Below are 5,806 nucleotides of genomic sequence, written 5' to 3' on the forward strand. Positions count from 1 at the left end.
CGAGCTCGGTCTGGAGCAGCCATGGCCGCCACCCATCGTCCTCGCGGCCACCAGCCACCCCTCGCCCTTCCGCCGACTCCAGAAGCACCGAAGAAACCTCCTCGTCCTCCCAATCGAGCTACGGGACGCCGGGAGGCCCTGCATCGCCGTCAACCGTCGTCTTCAACCTCCGGATCCGACGGCCCCCTCCGGTCAATTTGCGGCCTCAGCGTGTCCCCGGCTACACCGAGTTGCTCCCCTTCACCGCTGTGAGCGCCCGCTTCGACTCCCCCTCTTCCCCGGCCTCTCCGCGTCCTCTAGGCCATAGTTGCACGGACGCCGAAGCTCCACCGCCGCATATGCTCGCCGCCGCCGCCGCTACACACCGTCCCTGGCATCCCCACGGCCACCGTTGGATGCGCGCGAGTGAGGGCCTCCTCCCGGTGCCCTTCGCTCGCCCAGCCTGCTCCCTTGTGCATTGCAACGCCGCGCTCGCTCGGAGCCGAGCTCCGGCCGCCGCTTCGCTCACCGCTGCCGACACCACAGTCCCACCCCGCACTTGCCACGGCCACCACCCGAAGCGCCGATGCAGCCGCTCTCGAACGCCACCAGCCGCGCAACCTCTCGTGGCCGGAGATGGCCAGACGAGCAGCGCCACCACGTCTGCTTACCGCCGGCGTTTAGTCGCCGGTTTAGATGACATGGCTCGTCATTAACTGTTAACAGCCCCGCTAATTAACCCCCAGGGTCAATGACAGCGGGCCCCGCGAGCTAATTACTTTCGTTAGGAGTTAAATAGTCACATAACTAGCACTGTGACACTGACCAAAGGGTCCCACAGGTCAGATTTGACCTGGACAACGCCCGTTGACTTGCTGACGTCACTGTGAAGTCATGCTGACGCAGTAATAGGTTTTCTGGATTTATTTTAATTCAGGAAAATTCCAGAAATAGCTAAAACTTCAATAAATCATAGAAAATTAACCGTAACTCCAAATTAAATAATTTATATATGAAAAATTATCAGAAAAATTCAAGGAATCCATATGTACCATTTTCATGCATGTTTGAACAATGTTTGTCCTCTGTTTTGGACAAAACAAATAAAGGGCATTTAAATAATCATATATGGAGTTGGAATTTGAATCATGTATTCAAACCAACTTCATTTAAATCATAGCTAGGTGCATTAGCCCAAAACACATTCATATTGCCATGTCATAGCATGCATCATATTGTCGCATTGCATTGATTGTGTTTTTCCTTGTTTGCCGGTAATTGTCCCCTCTCGATAGACGTGTACCGGCGATGTGATCGATGACACCGACGAAGAGCTATATTATCTTCAGAAGTGCCAGGCAAGCAAAACCCCCTTGTTCATTCCGATAAAATCCCACTCTCCCGCTCCTGCTCTCTTTTACTGCATTAGGACAACAACGACATATTTGTTACTTGCTGCGGTAGCCGAACCCCTTTATCCTTTGCATGACCTGTCATTGCCACAGTAAATAGATGAAACCCACTAGCATGAGTAGGAGTTGTTTGAGCCCTGGTGTGCCTACTCATTCATGTTTGTTTGTCATGCCTGCTATTGCTTAGAGTTGAGTCAGGTCTGATTCATCGGGGATGAATCAGAAGTGTGTGAACATGTCCTACCGTTGAGAGCTAAGTGTGTGAACACGATTTGGTAAAGGTAGCGGTGAGAGGCCATGTAGGAGTACATGGTGGGTTGTCTCATTGCAGCCGTCCTCAGGAACTGAGTTCTGTGTTTGTGATCCATGACCAGTTACTACCACACATTGGGTTCCGGTAACTCGACCCCTCTCGACTTATTAATCAACATGATCTCTGTCCAGGAGTTGCAACTAGTTTCTGGTGTTTGTAGGTAGTGTTAGTAGTCTACCAAGTGGCACCCGGTACAGGTGGGCTTGGGACAGACTAGGCACAGTGGCACGGTGTACCAAGTGGCACCCGGATGGTGGGCTTGGGAACCCTGCTCACATCGTTTGGGGCCGTGAGCGACACCCCGGCCGGATCTCCTTGCGGATGGAACCCGAATAGGCGATAAACCTGGATTAGAGACTTGTTCGGTTAGTCAGGTCGTGGCCGACTCCCTCGCCCGGCTTCCGCTTGAAGGTTGCCGAGGTACATGACGTGTACAGGGCGGTAAGTGGCGAGAGCGTGTGTGAAGAAGTACACCCCTGCAGGGTTAACATCATCTATTCGAATAGCCGGATTCCTCGGATATGGAAACTTGGACCCCGTGTACAGTTCATAGACAAGTGAAAGTGGATACTCTAAAATACGCAAGATAAGCGTGAGTGCTATGGATGGCGTTCTCGTAGGGAGACGGGAGTGGATCCATAGTGGTGTATTGATATGGTGAATTTGTGGACTCGTGTGCGCCACCTCAAAAGAGTTACTTGCAGTCGTAGTTCAGGATAGCCACCGAGTCAAAGCTGGCTTGCTGCAGTTAAACCCCACCATCCCCTTTGTTGATAATGATGCATATGTAGTTAGTTCTGATGTAAGTCTTGCTGGGTACATTTGTACTCACGTTTGCCTATTTTATGTTTTGCAGAGAGACTTCAGTCTCACTGGTAGTTTCCGCTTGGACTTCGACGTTTAGCTTGTTACCTCAGCTACGATCTTGTGCCCTCGGCAGGATCTGGTAGATAGTCAGGCCTTTTAGCCTTTTCATTTATAGTTGTCTGTACTCAGACATGTTAAGCTTCCGCATGTGCTTTGACTTGTATGCTCTGATTGTTGGGTCATGAGACCCATGATTGTAATATCTCGCTCCTCGGAGCCTATTGAATAAAAACTACTGAGTCGTAGAGTCATTTTGTGATGCCATGTTGTATTGCACATATCGAGCATATTGTGTGTATGTTATTGAAATGCTTGGTATGTGTGGGATCTGACTATCTAGTTGTTTATCTTTAGTAGCCTCTCTTACCGGGAAATGTCTCCTAGTGTTTCCACCGAGCCATGGTAGCTTGCTACTGCTCCGGAACACTTAGGCTGGCCGGCATGTGTCCTTCTTCGTTCCTGTGTCTGTCCCTTCGGGGAAATGTCACGCGATGAATACCGGAGTCCTGTTAGCCCGCTACAGCCCGGTTCACCGGAGTCCTGCTAGCCCAGTGCTACAGCCTGGATTCACTCGCTGATGACCGACACGTTCGATGCTGGGTCATGGATGCCTGTCCCTGTAAGTTTGTGCCACTTTGGGTTTACGACTAGCCATGTCAGCCCGGGCTCCTTATCATATAGATGCTAGCAAGACTGTCATATACGTGTGCCAAAAGGCGCAAACGGTCCCGGGTAAAGGTAAGGCGACACCCGTGGGAATACCGTGCGTGAGGCCGCAAAGTGATATGAGGTGTTACATGCTAGATCGATGTGGCATTGAGTCGGGGTCCTGACAGCGTTGGTATCAGAGCTTGATTGCCTGTAGGATTACCAAGCCAAACTGGTCGAAGTTGAGTCTAGAAATGCTTTAGTTATATAAGGGAATTGATTGTGGGATGGAACGTAAGGCTCTTTTTACTCCTTATACCTTATGCCCTTCTGATCTGAGTCATCTTATCTTTCCTACGGGGTTAAGGAACTAGGCTTTCTCCTCTTTCTATCAGGATCACGTGTTATTAATCCGTAGACTTATAGATTGTTGGATTTAAGTCTCAGTTCAGTTCCTACTATTTCTGTATGTTAACTGTTGATCTCCAAACCTTGATATTGTGCTTCTGAGTGGTTATGCCACCCTTTTGTGAATGTCTCAAATCTTTTCTGAGCATTTACAGCCGTTATGCTGTCCGAGTCATCCCAGGTTTCTAAATATTCTGATGCATTTGCAAAATCCTTTCCCTCTGGTTTCGATGTTCCTTTATGCCAGCTCAATCACACTAATTGTTGAGTTGAGGTATTCTATTGCCTTGACATTTATGTTGGAGTTATTATTATGACCCTAGGTGTCTCAGGGGATTATCTAGTGGTCTAGCCATGATTTGTGTCCTAGTGTGATGATTCTGGCCTTTATTCTCGAAAGCATTCCGTGATGCTACTTAGTAGTAGGTATTCTACTCCTTGGGTTTTGAACTCGAGATTCACTCTACCTACTTCATGTTGATAGTAATTGCTAGTGCCTTTAGGATATTAGTAACCTTTGCGATAGTCCTTGAAGTCTGTGGTATCTTCTTCTTCCAAAACCATGAACTACTTATGGCAGAAGTTCCTCGTTAAACTGAACGATCACAACCAGAATGCTCTTGATGAGTTCTCCATGCTATATTGTGACTCTGTCAGCTCAACCTTTCTGCATGGGTTATCCGGAAGAATTATGTTGAACTTGGTTCGACATACTAATCTATGCATCCACAACTCAGAAAGTTATATGTTCCTTTGAGTTGTCCCTTTTTAGTTGTCTTCCGACCCTCGTCTATCAATTGATAGTCAAGAGTATGCATGCATTCGTTCATCGATGCCTATTATTCTTGTGGTCCGTCAAGCCATTCTATCGCGGAATGACTAGGAGAAACAAACTCCAGTACCTCTTCCATATCCAGGATTGGGTCAAAGAAGTTGTGCTCCGCAGAACAAATTGCTAATCCAGCTTTTGCTCTGTTCTACCTTGGAGTATTACCATCTTTTATATCAGGATTGTTATAGGAATTGCACACCATCCTATGAACTCTTGGTACAGTGATACTTCTCGCCATCATTACTCATTCCTCGGTTCCGTGTGGTTATAACCGGAATGTCAACAAGTGAATCGTGGTGTGTGAAATCAATACTCCTAGCAACTCCGTTTCTTGGTAGTTAAATGGACAATAACCTCATCCTTAGCGAGTTGATTATTGAATCATCACCTTGAGGTTGATCGTGCTACCTAGTCCACTTTCCCGGTGCACTCTTCGATTGATGAGTTAGGATTTTGTTAAGTCCTCGCTCATTTGATCATATCATCTTGCCCTGAAAAGCAAGATTGTTCTCGAGCTTAGTAACATATCGGTGGTTTGTGATTTTCCGAATATCTTCTCGGAAGTATTGCCAGGTTGTCACCTGACTGTTATGTTGAGCTCGTGATCAAGTTGGTTTCTTGTGAACCACCCTCTCTCCAAGAATCGGTGTTGGATACCCTGAGCTAGTTGGTTAAGCTAAACAGCAACTTGGAGAGTTGGAAGATAAAAGCTTGCCTGACTTAGCTCGTTCCAAAGGGATATTCTTGTGTTGTGTGTGTTGAAGAAAGATGATATCTTCATCGATTGGTCCCTGTGATCAGTTGCTGGACCTATTATCTTATCCAATCTTTGATTTGAGTATGAGCTATCGTCAAATCAAATCAGAACCAACGATATTCGTAATGTTGTCTTACTCGTGGTTTTCCTCGAGCATACACCATTATATTCTTTGGTCTGACCAATGCTATCACCGTGTTCACTTAACTATGGAATTCCTTTTAAAAGGAGACCTGGATGAATTGTTGTTGAGCCCATTGACAACATCCTTATCTCCTCCATGATTCATGTTGAACATCAACCTAGTGTTGGAAACTTTTATAGGCATTTTCTTCATGCCCCGTTCATGAAGTATATGTTTGGATGAAAGAAGTGACTTCCTTTGATTCACGTGCATTTGATGTAAGTTGCCGCCGTGAATTCGAGAAAGCATGTTTTTACCTCCTCTGGAACCATCCCAAGTCAGTTATGCACGTGCGAAGTATTCTGTGGTCTGATAGACTGATCATCTTCATTCCATATGTGTATCCTAGCACACCAAGCCACTGACTGATTTGTTCAAGGAGAAGGAGTATCTTCATAAGAGCTAA

This window comes from Triticum dicoccoides, chromosome 1A (assembly GCF_002162155.2).
Source record: "Triticum dicoccoides isolate Atlit2015 ecotype Zavitan chromosome 1A, WEW_v2.0, whole genome shotgun sequence".
NCBI classification, from domain to species: Eukaryota; Viridiplantae; Streptophyta; class Magnoliopsida; order Poales; family Poaceae; genus Triticum; species Triticum dicoccoides.